This window comes from Hyperolius riggenbachi, chromosome 5 (genome assembly GCF_040937935.1).
Source record: "Hyperolius riggenbachi isolate aHypRig1 chromosome 5, aHypRig1.pri, whole genome shotgun sequence".
In the NCBI taxonomy this organism is placed as follows: domain Eukaryota; kingdom Metazoa; phylum Chordata; class Amphibia; order Anura; family Hyperoliidae; genus Hyperolius; species Hyperolius riggenbachi.
Window position 1 is genome coordinate 304,213,724 of NC_090650.1, and position 13,148 is coordinate 304,226,871.

General features: G+C 43.5%; 1 protein-coding gene across 1 annotated transcript in view; it reads right to left on the reverse strand.

Annotated features, from left to right (window-relative positions):
- LDLRAD4 (low density lipoprotein receptor class A domain containing 4) overlaps positions 1-13,148 on the reverse strand; it is a 404,941-nt gene that overhangs the window by 378,461 nt on the left and 13,332 nt on the right. The gene's annotated exons all lie outside the window — the stretch shown is intronic.

Consider the following 13,148-nt stretch of genomic DNA (forward strand, 5'->3'; position numbering starts at 1 on the left):
TCTGACGACGATGGGATGCAGGGGAGACAGAGAGAGAAGACTGGCTGCCAGCCTCCATGTGTGTGTCCGGAGTAGCCGAGGTGGATGAGCGCTTGTGTGCTAGTACTGCTGCTGCGGCAGGGGATTCACGACCCTGAGGGAGGGATGATGCTGCTGCAGTGGTGGGCCTTGTGCTCAGCACCCCCTGCTTGCATTGCCTGCCTCCTCTTGAACTCCTGATACTGGTGGCAGTGGCGGCTCTTCAGGTGGCCCTGGAGAGATGAGGTACCCATCTTGGACATATTTTTTCCCACGGCTTAATTTTTTGCTGCATAACTTGCACACCGCATATTTTTTGTCGTGGCTGACCACCTCAAAATACTTCCATACCAGTGACTTTAATTTACTGTGGCCCCCGCTAGCAGAGGGTGCAGCGGAACAATGTGTGCTAGTTGGCGGTTGCATGGTGGTGGAGCCGGCTGAAGCAGTGTCCTGTCTACTTCCTCCACGCCCACTGCTGCACATGCACGATATTTGGCGATATTCTTGCCTAGGCGACTCGTCATCCTGCTCCGACCATTCTTCCCCGGACTCAGGCTGTACATACGGAGGGTCCACCACAACGTCATCATCAGCATCATCATGGTCATCATAATCAAGCTCTTCCTCTGACTCCCCCGCCTCCTCTTCCACCCCTACATCCCCAGACACGGACCCCTCTTAAGCAACATCATCTAATAACAGTTGTGATTGTTGCCCAAGCTCAATCTCTGCCATATCAGTCCCCAGTATGTCCTGAGCTTCTTCCATCAGTATGTTCCCAGATGCCGGACTGAGGGACAGAACGCTGTCATCCTGGGAGGGCTGCTGACCACTGGGTGCTGGGATGGATGTCACATCAAGCGTGGGGCATTGGCTGCTGCTTGGAGTGCTGCTCATAGTAGAGGTCTGGGATGCAGTCATGATGTCCAGCAACACCTCAGATTTCATCTGCTCAACCACCACACGGGGACCAGAACCTTTAAAATATTGTGAAAACGGCGTCTGCTGACTTGACCCAGGCTGTGCTGCCATTTCTGCTGCACCACGACCCTGTACAGCTGGGCGTCCTCTCCCTGGCCATGGAGCAGTCCCAGAAGTGGCTGAGGCAATGGAACTCCCTTGCCTGACACCCCCACGAACCCTGCCAGACAGGTTGCTAATGAATCACTGGCTAATGAGATGATTAATACCAGTGAGCACAGTAGTACAACCTATGTGAAGGGTATCACTGGGTAATGAGACGATTAATACCAGTGAGCAGCAAATACAGTACAACGCAAGTAAAGGGTATCACTGGGTAATGAGAGGATTAATACCAGTGAGCAGTGAACAAAGTAGTACAACCTAAGTGAAGGGTATCACTGAGTACTGAGTTGATTAATACCAGTGAGCAGTGAGCACAGTACACTGTCACTTACTAAATAAACGGCACTGGCAGTGTGACTGTAAGTAGTAGCTGAAGTGTATGACTGGCTAGCTGAATACAAGTGAGCAGTACGACCCTACCTGCACTACACACACACACACACACACACACACACACACACACTAATCACCACCAGTACACTCTGACTACAGTGACTACGGCAATGACTCACTGGCTAGCTAACTGAATACAAGTGTAGTATAAGAGCACTGTCAGGAGTAAAAACTTTAGGTTTTTCACACAAAAATGCACTTGCTGAAGCTACAATGGCCTGGAGATAATCCTCTCAGTACCAGAGTCTTGCAATGACGGAGCTTTTACATCATGGCCGCCGCTTTATATACAGGAGGGGAGGGCATAGACTCCCCTCCTGTGATTGGTTGCTAGGGCCTGGCTGTGGGCCTCTGATTGGTGCCAGGGAAGTCACTTCCGCCTACTTCCACTATTCACGACTTCCGCGCCGTTTTCACAAGCGTGAATGCGATAGAATGTATGCATTCATGGTCTGCCGAAGCGGATTTTAGTGATTGAAAATTGGTCCACGGCGACAAATACCTGTGGTGGATAGCTTAAAAATGGTCGTGAAATCACAGAAACTCGTGAATACGACCTGTCGGTGAGCATCACTGGTCAATGGGCAAGTTCACATCAAATGTTTTATTGGCTTGAGGGGAAAATATTTAGCCACGCCACAAATCTGGCAAAATGTGTTTTGTTGGTAACGCAGATGAAATGTGCGGGGTGCATAAGATTGTGTGTAAAAATACATACTAGACCATTGGCCAAGGAGGTGCAGTCTGATTGCCTTGGCACAGTTTACTCTATTTGTTGCAGAAGGAAGTAGACTTTATCCCAGTGAAAATCTTATTCCAAACACTCGTGTTTTTTTAATTAGCCTCTCTGCAACACAGTACATCCTGGGAATTATTAGGGTTTACACTTAGCAGAAAACACGGGTATATTGCGGTCCCAGGACATCATTTAGCAATGCACAGTGGATTGCTAAACAACAACTAACAAACTAACCTATTGTGCTCAAACGTACCCACTTGCTGCTTGCTCATGTGCCTCCTTGTAGTACGCCTTTCATTGAACATACACATTACTTCGCTATAACCTATTATGCCATTTGCATTTTTTTTGTTCCCTTTACACCATGATTTCAAGGTAGTGAAGTTATAATAAATAAAAAAAAAAACTACAGTTAGACTTACTGGTAATGGCATTTGACGTCTTTCGGAAAACTGGAGGATATCCAGTTGTGCCTCCCTATGGAAACACAATACCAAAGTAGATTGAAAGCCCAGCCCTCATCCCTCAGTGCATCTGAAAGTACCAATCTGAAAATATAGGAATAGGAGTGGAGGAAAATTTCCCAAAGCGATTGCACAAAAAGAAAGGTGCAAGCCCAAGGAAAGGGTTATAAGATTGGCCCGTATGACGTCTAGAAGTACCATTACTGGCAAGTCTAATGGAGCTTTTCTCCAGCCATCATACGGGACAACTGAAGAAACAAACAAGTAGTCAATGGATTCACCTAGGGAGAGACCAAAGCCTGGAGCACTTTTCTGCCAAACGTCTGATCTTGTTGCAAATGGACCTCCACTCTATAGTGCTACAAGAAGGTAGAGGGGGTGTTCAAGTCACCGCTTGGCAGATCTGCTGAATTGCGGCCCCTGCTCTCTGAGCCCAAGAGGTTGCCAAAGAACAGGTTGAGTGAGCTCTAATACTTTTCCTAACTGATACATGTTTAATAGTTTGACAAATCAAGCTTGCTAAAGTTCGTTTGGAGGCTTGAAACCCTTTCCTTTTAGCCATAAAAATAGCTAACTAGACAACCTGAATTCTTTAGTACAGGACAGGTATACTAGTAGAGCTCTTCTAATGTCTAGGCAATGGAACTCTTCCTACTTGGCACAGAAGTGTATCACAAAAATATCGCAAAACAATAGATTGAGCACTGTGAAAATTTGATGAGACTTTAGGAAGATAAGTGGAATCTAGACTCAGAACAATTTTGCCAGGAAAGATGGACATGAATGGATCTTTAACCGAGATAGCCTGTAGGTCCCCCAGACTCCCCACCAAGATTATGGCCACCAAGAAGACTACTTTAAGCGTGAGAAGTCTGATGTTCATGTCTTATATTGGCTCAAAAGGATCTCATGACGAAGCAATTCAAAACCAGCGACAGATCCCACTTTGGGAAAACTTTCAATGAAAAGCCTAAAAAAAAATAAAAAATCTTTTGATTAGATCCTCCGATGCCAGGCACCTATCCAGCAGAATAGATAAAAGCTGAACATTGAACTTATAATGAACCAATTGCCAGGGGTTTCTATAAACTGCCCTGCAGGAAGCAAAGCACCAAACTTAGCTTTCGCAGAGACCTACCTGTAGCACTACACCAACGTCCATATACCTTCCAAACTATTCTGTAGATTGTATGAGTAACCGATTTTCAACATCTGATAATAGTATTTTATTTATTTATTTATATAGCGCCAACATATTATGCAGAGCTGTACACAGTATATAGTCTTGTCACTAACTGTCCCTCAGAGGGGCTCACAAGCTAGTCCCTACCATAGTCATATGTCCATGTATGTCTCGTGTAGTGAATGTATCATAGTCTAAGGCCAATTTTTTAGGTGGAAGCTAATTAACTTATCTATGTTTTTGGGATGTGGGAGTAAACCAGAGTGCCTGGAGGAAACCCAGACAGGGGAGAACATACAAACTCCTTGCAGATGGTGACCTGCACCATGCTGCCCATTAACCCATAACTTGGTAAACCCTTTCCTCTCATGATTAACCTTTCAGGATCCAGGCAGTTCGTCTGAAAAGATCTGGTCTGGGATGATGAATGGGCCCCTGAATTAGGAGGTCTGGTATCTTACACGCCTATTACAAGTGTCCTGCGTGTAAGCCCGGCTGCATCACCAGCTCGGCCAATAGGAGCACGGTACCTATTGGCCGAGCTGGTGATGCAGCCAGGCATACACGCAGGACACTTGTAATAGGCGTGTGAGTGGCAGCATTTGCGGCCAATCAAGCCATTGGTAGGAGTGGATAGCGTGCGCATCGGGGGGTGGGGGGGGGGGGGAGAAGCTTGGATATCAATATGCTTTTTACAAACATGTAATCGCCGATAGCGTGCGTAGTGCCGCCATTTTGTCTGCGGCCCCTGGGGGACCCCCTGACAACAGCTGATGTACCCCCAGGGGTCCGCGGATCCCAGGTTGAGAACCACTGCTGTAGATCATTTAGCTGTGACAATTATTGATAAAGTTATTGCCAAAGTAATCAGAGCTGAGCTGAACAAGTAAAAATCAGATAGTCTAAAAAAAATAAATAAAAAAAAAATTAAAATTAAAAATCGGAATCGCATGTAGTGTGCAAAAGGCCTTCATCTACTTTGGTATTGTGTTTCCATAGGTAGGTCGAACCAGATAGCCTCCAGTTGTCCCATATGACAGCTGGAAGGAAAAAAAAAATACATACATACCATTTTCCACTCCTTACTAGAGATGGTTAACGAGAAGCTAATAATTTCAGCTTTATGCAAATTTAATGCTAACTGAATAGTGTTTGGAAAGAGGACCCATCAGAATTGTCAAGGCGTTCATTTCATTGGTCTGGCTCCAAGCTGCACAATTTGCATACAAGTCAGGATTAGTCTCATTTCATTGCACTTTCCCTACCATATGCCAAACCATATTATATGAAGACTCACCAACGCCTGGAACCAACTAGAAGCGCCTTTCTAAGTACTTGTGATTTGAAAAGCTCTTGCTAATATAATGCTATGGGTGTGATCCCACTTGAGGGATGTGCTTTTTTTTTTTTTTTTTTTTTTTAAATCCTCCGTTGCGCTGCATTAGCAAGAGCTTTACAAATCACTTGCACTTAGAAAGCAAAGCTAGTGGGTTCCATGACTTACACTAAACTTCTATGGTGCCAAACAAAATGGTGTTTCTTGCCACAAAACCTAACAGTGTGCAAATTTTTGCTGTGCTAACTACCAATCTATTTGGGGTCCATGCACAAATGTAATGCTGGGTATACACGGTTCATTTTTGCCACCCGATTCTCCCGTTCAATCGTTTCACCACTCAATTCTACGGTCGATTATCTTATCTTCTGCTCGTTTGTCTTATCTTTTTCCATTCACTGCTATCACAAATCAAGCGGCAAAACGATCAAGCGGGAGATCGGACATGTCGAAAATTATCTATCGAGCCATCTATCTGGCTCAAAATTGAGCCGTGTATTCCCAGGATAAGTGTTTAAAATCGCAAATGGAGTTTAACCACTTAAGGACCAGGGGTGTTTTGTCTGATCTGCGCTGCGTGGGCTCTCCAGCCCGCATCGCAGATCATATGCAAGGCAATCAGACTCCCCCCCCCCCCTTTTATCCCCTCTAGGGGGATGTCCTGCTGGGGGGGGGGGGGTCTGATCGCCACTGGCTGTATTTGCTTAGCGGGGGGGGTCTTCAAAGCCCCCCTCCGCAGCGTTTTCCACCCTCTTGCCCGATCCCTCCCTCATTCAATGGGCTGCGCAGGACGGATATCCGTCCTGCGCAGCCTAGGATAGATGCCGGCCTATCAGTATGTGGCGATCCCCGGCCAATCAGAGGCTGGGGATCGCCGATCTGCCGCAGCGCCGTATTGATGTAAACAGCGGGGATTTCTTCCCCGCGTGTTTACATTACACATGTGAGCCGCGATCGGCGGCTCGCACACTGTTCACGGAGACACCCTCCATTAACTGACATGGAAAGGCCGCTCGAACGAGTGGCCGTTTCCATGGAAATCCACTTAAGACCTGCCGACGCCTATCGGCGTTAGGAGGTCGTTAAGTGGTTTTAAAGTGGAACTGTAGTAAAACTATCTTGAGCAGATTTTGTTTTCGTAGAATATTTATGAAACTAGTATTAGTCCATTGTAAATTATTTTACTTCAGTTTACATTCTGAAATTTATGACAGGTGGCAACACCTTTAATCCTATCAGGTGCAACTGTGGTTTCGGAAAATCCTGAAGCCAGTGAAAAGTCTTCCAGAATGCAGTGGGAGTAGAATTTCACATAGCTAAACAGCACTGGGGACCCCGTAAAAGAGGGTCTCCTGAAAAATTCACTGCATTCTACTTCATGTCACTACAGGGCCTCTTTAAGCACTCGTGATAAAATTTAACAATTAGAGATGTGAACTTGCCCCACAAAAAGAGAGTGAATGTGGGGTTAAAACTTAAGCACGTAGGCCTGACTAGGCTTTAAAGAGGATGGCCAGTGAAAAAAAAAATAACGTAATGAAAAGTGCTTAATTTTTACAATAATTATGTATAAATGATTTAGTCGGTGTTTGCCCATTGTAAAAGCTTTCCTCTCCCTGATTTACATTCTGGCATTTATCACATGGCAACATTTTTACTTCTGGCAGATGATGTCACTGGAAGTAGCTGCTGCGTGCAGTTGGAAACAGCTGTTATTTCCCACAATGCAACAAGGCTCCCACAGTGTGATGTCAGAACCATGGTCTTAATATCACACTGTGGGAGGGGTTGCAACACAATATCCGCCATAAAGAGCCCCATGATGAGCCGTTTGAGAAAAGGAACAGATTTCTCATGGGAAAAGGGTATCAGCTGCTGATTGGTTACGGTTTCCCTTTAAGGCTCATTTCCCATTTGCGTCAAGTCCATCTGGCAAGAGTGGATTGGACAGTTCTACGTCTGCTCCACTTTACAGTTGCAGATGTGCATCTAGGGGCTATGGGCAATGCATCCGCTTGTCTGGAAAAATGCAGCAAGTTCGCACAATCTGAGTTCTCTTTGCAGAAATGCAGCAAATGGACTTGTGTTTTTTTTTTTTTTTTTTTTTTTTTTTAACTTGAAGCACGTTAATTTTTAACAATAGGATCTGCTTCCTGTGCTGAGCAGAGCTTGCAAAAACATACCAAACATACCTATTTATGGGAACCGAGTCTAAGCCTGGTAGTTTAAAAACACAAATTCAAACGCACATAGATATGAATTACCCATGGAGAAAGGAAGGAAAACCTGAATTAAGGTTTTAAGCAAACGTTCAGCCACCCGAATGGTCCCCAACAACTAATTAAAAAGCCTTCTCACTAGTAATAGATTGTGTGACAATTGTCATCCCAAGGTCAGTTCTTTGGAGGCAGCATACCACAGCTGTGTTATTTACTGCCAGTCCATCTAGCCTGGTGACAGGGAACACATACTAGGTGACACCTGAGGTCCCCTTTTCATGTAAGAATCTTGTTTCTTCCCCATGTTACAATGTGTACAGGCGGCATCAGGTGACACATTAATGATAAATGAAAGCAGCGCCAGTGCAGTGATTCTGTCTGCACACTCCTCCACACACCAGTCGGAAATAATAGAAAAGGTTATGCTGTAATCCAGAAGCTATAACAGTTGTAGAAGCCTGTAATAAAGATACATTTCAGTGCTTATGCCAGGTATTGAAAGTGGCAGCTCCCATAAATCAGCCGTAAAGACACACTGGCCAGGATTTCATACCGGCACCACCACAGGGCTCTATAGCAAATTATAGCCACATATGCAGACTTTCATTCTCCACCTCATCAATATCAATGTTACACACACTCCTAATAAAGAAAAAATGATATAAAAATACATAAAAGTGTACTGTGCATGCCTTATCAACACAACTGCCTGTGGTTTTTAGCCCTTTTTCCATTTAATTACATTGACCAATGACTTTAAAGTGTATATCTGCCACTTAACACAATAAATCTAATCAACCTCTGTGTGTGGTCTACACTTTAATTACATCCTTTAAATGAATTACTGTTATGTTGTATAAACCAGATGTCCTAAATACTGCATCTCAGTAGAAATGGTCCATTTATGCCTGTCCTTTGTAAAATGATGGAAGTCCTGGCTGAAAGGCTTTCACTTTCCCTTGTTGTACATTAGTGGCGTGTGCAGCGGAGTTCACACATCTAGGAGAACAATGAGGATCAGACTGCGGGCCCATGGAAATACAAGTCATATATGTCACATACAATTATACTAGCAGAAAACGTGGCACCCATTTAGGCACTATAAGGCACTTCATAAAAAGAAATAATTCAATGAAAACTCCAAACTGATACTTGTTGAGAGACGCGAGAGAGGTAAACCATCTGTCCCTAGAACCCCTCTGGTGGCGACGAGATCTCCACACTCGTTCATTCATCCATTCTAAAAAAATGCTACAGGCTTTTTGTATGGTGTGTCACTTTCAATGGCAAGTAACTTCCCACCAGGAACGTGGCACCACGATAACAGCTTTACTTAAAGAGGAACTGTAGTAAAAATAAATATAATTGCTTATTGTTTACAATACTCATCTATGGATTTAGCCCGCGTTTGCCCATTGTAAAATCTTTCCACTCTCCGATTTACTTTCTGAAATTTATCACAGGCGGTGACATCTTTAGTTCTGATCAGTTCGGAATGTTTGTTACTTAGCGGTCTATGGACAGAGGGAGAATACTGCCAGATGTCAGTTCCCACAATGCATGAACAACTAAGAGAAGAGTACCCAAATTTAAACAGCACCAAGCAACTCAGGATAATATTCGAAAAGTACAAATCTTTATTGAATACGGAGACAAACAATGTTAAAACCAATATTAAAGTTCACCAAAGGTGAAAAACGGCGGTATAGTTATGTCAAGAAATAAATAGTAAATACAAAATAGATTGTCCTCACAAACATTTTCCCCAAAAATTATTGAGTTGTACAGACCATAAGTATAGGACTTCCAAAATATATTATATTCAGACTGATAGGTCAAAAGGTGCCCTCAAAATGATAATTATAGTGGTGAGACCATATAAAAGGTTTAAGTCATGAATTGGGCACAAAGTGCTTGAAATAGTGCATTATTAAATACATATAAGGAAGGTAATTGGCCTTATAAAGGTCCAAGTGTGGTAACAATTGGGAAACCACTACAGTGCAACAATAAGGCCTGGAACCCACTGAAAACCGCAAACGCAAAACGCAACCGCTAGCGTTTTGTCTGAGCGGTTTGCAAGCGGATTCATGCGCGTTTTTGGTCGTGTTTTGCAACATTGTATTTTTTCCCCAGCGGGTGCCTAGCGTTTTGCGTTTTGCGTTTTTATCCTGATTAGTCCTGTGAATTATTTTTCATTTTGTTACAGTGTGCTGAACCGCAAAACGCTACCAAAACCGCTCAGTTTAGGTTTTGCTGAGCGTTTCCGCTAGCGGTTCAATACTTTACATTGAAGCGCTAACGCTCCCAAAATGCTGCATGTCCTGCGTTTGCGTTTCTGAGAAACGCAAACGCTCCTGTGGAAGTTGCCCCATCCATTAACATTAGCCCAGCGTTTTGGCAAACTGCTAGCGTATCGCAGTGCTGCCAAAACGCTGCCAAAAGCGCTCCTGTGGGTTCCAGCCCTAAAGCAGTATAGTATACATGCAGTAGGTAAAACACAACCTAGGAGAACCTGGATGACCCAATACGTGTATGGAGTAGTGAAGGTGAAAGTGAAAAACTTACATTAGGGAAAAGGAGGACGACTGTATAACCGCCGCACGCCTTAATGCATCGCGCGGTTCAACCCGCTTCAGAAGGAGGCCACAATGCAACAAGGTTCACAGACAGCAAACTGTCAGGACCTTATGCTGGGCATACACAGATGGATTGTTCTTATCAATCGAGCCGCTGATGACTCGATTGATAATTTTTAACAGGTCCGATACCCTGCCGGATCAATTCTGCGCTCGATCCCAGTGGGCGGACAATGGGAAGAAAACGAGCAGAAGATAATGAGTGCCGGCGGGGATGAGCGGGTATCGATCCGGCGGCTAATTGAGCCACCGGGGTCGACTCGTGTATTCCCAGCCTTAGTCATGCCATCACACTGTGGGTGAGGTTTCACCACAATATCAGCCACACAGACCTCACTGATAATCTATTCGAGAAAAGTTAAAGGTTTCTCGCAGGAAAGGTGGTATCAGTTACTGATTGGAATGATAGTCAATCCTGGGTTTAAGTATATCCTTAAACCAGCTCACACAAACGTTCTAAGCAGCTCCCCTCATTGATGAGCCAATTTTTTATTTTTTATTTTTTTACATTTAGGTTCTACTTTAAAGCCCAACTCTGCATAGGAAACATTCAAATGACAATTAGAACAAAGCCAGATTTGCATTTACGGTAATTGGCCACTTGTATTCATGTTGCTCTACCAAGTGTTCCATAACGCAGGAAAAGAGAGTTTCCACCACAGAAACTGACAGCAATGAAAAACAGAAAACATAGTGGTGAAGAATAAGGCTCAGTTCCCATCTGCAGCCAAACCACGTGTGGCCAGCAGGATCAGACAGAGTAGCGTCTGCTCTGATGGTCCGCTGTGGTCTGGCTGAAGCCCTGATGGAGGCGTTTAAACCTCGTCCACCTGTTCGGGAAAATGGAGGAAGGCACAGAAGTGCAGCCCACTTACTCCAACAGATCCATTGGATCTAACAAATGTTAACGACACATTTGTAAAATAAGATCCGTTCACTGTCAGAGATATATAGATATATATTTTTCCTGCTACAGAGGGAGCCGAGCCTAAAATAAATAGACTGTTGGGATCTCATCAGGGCTGTGGAGTCGGAGTTGGAGCAATTTTGGGTACCTGGAGTCTGAGTTGGATTCGGTGGTTTCATAAACTGAGGCGTCGGATTATTTTTGTACCAACTCCACAGCTCTGGATTTTATTACCGAGTTGTAGAAACATTAACCTTTCTGTCCATATCAAACCACAGAGTGAGAGAGACAATCTGAATGTCCAACACTTATGCTAGGTACACACAGATTTTCTGGCAGATTTACTGTCAGATCAATTATTTCCAACATGTCCGATCTGATTTCCGATCGGCTAAAAATCTGCCAGAAAATCTCAGTGTGTACCTAGCATTAGACATAGCACAGGTGAAGCATATGGCAGCACTACAAAATCTCCAAAATCTGATCCAATAGGTAAAATGTGGCAAACAATTTTTATCAGGTAGATCTTGAACACATCTAAACTTGCATGTCTACAAAGGAGACTAAAGGCTCGTACACACATCAGATTTTCGCAAACAACCCGTCGTTTGGACACTTGAACGTCAAATCGGGCATGTATATGGTCTGTTAAGCTGATAAAACTGGATTTGAACGAAGTGAATAGAAATTGAAAAAAAAACCGATCAGAAAGATCGATCGGACAGTAAATCAACTGAAAAATCTCATTGAGCATTAGGTTCAATAGGTTGCTGTGTATTGCAAGCAAACTGCAGCTTTCTTATATGTAACCTTTTAATACACACAGCATGTACAGTGCAGCAGAAAATTGCCACATTTAACATTTTTAAGTCATGAGTATGATCTGATCAATTGTCTACCTGAGAAATGAATGGCAGCAGAAAGCACTATGGGGGTTCGAGCATTCAAATCAATGTTATTTTGACATCTGCCTAAAATGCAGACTTTGTACACCCCTTATAGCAACAGTAATTCTTGATGGCAGTGTCATTTTTCAGCAGCAGAATGTACCCTACTATGTTGCAAAAAAAATGTTAAGTAATATGAGAACATTCAAGGCATTGACGGTTGCCCTTGGAATGGTCATATTATTATAATGTAAAAACCTACATAAATGCACTAATGTAAAAACCTACATAAATGCAAAACATTGTTTTGAAATGTTTGTTAATAATTTTTGAAAAATCAAATACAAATTATTGAAACCGGAATGGTCATATTTATGTATACATATGTATCTTCCTATGGTTATCACTGCTGGATAGTTTAATAAGATTAGACACCTGTAGACATCAGAAGAAGACACAGGCTCTACCAATGCACAAAATATAAGCAGTCACTAATCTTCAGGAGGTTCCCACAAGGGCGAGTAGGGTGCTACCCTTAGTGGGCAGCAGGCTACTTTGCTGTTAGTGACTGCCAAGTTCAGGCCCCAGGGATTGCCCTACAAGATACAAAAGAGGGAGACAGATCAGGTGCAAATAGCAGGACCACCAGTAAAGGACTCCAACTTTAGGACAGGCAGTAGAAAGGTGTAGTAGTTACCCAGGAAGATGGTCATAGTGGGCTGTAGGAATATCAGAGGCTCAAAAAGTTCAAAGCAGGTAGTTATCAATACAGAAGATAAGTCGAGAACAGAGTACACGGGACACCAGAAAGTCAAACAAGCTGTGTGAACTCAGGAATAGAGCCAATAAGTAGCATGATGTGAACTTCAGAAATAGTAGCATCCTTTTATATGGTATGGTTGACATATGCGCACAGATCCTGTGTGCAAAAATCCTGTGCAAGCTAAGACAACAGCTTTAAAGGCTGCAAGCCATGACATGCACTGTGACCAGGATGCCGCCAAACAGAGGGACCATGACAGCCGGTATAGCTGGATATTAGCGTATGTTTACCTTCTATTTATGGCTTTTTTATACTAGCATGCATTATGCGTTATGAGGCATCTCACCTATTCATTCTTTGGGTATGTCTTATATGGAGAGTGGAAGTATATAAGGGCTTTTTAGGACTTAAAAAATGGTTAAATAACTTTTCTGCAATTATAGCTGTCCATTTTCTTTTGCACTGAAGTTTCAAATGACCCAAATCTTAAACTGGTCAAGCACCTGTGGGA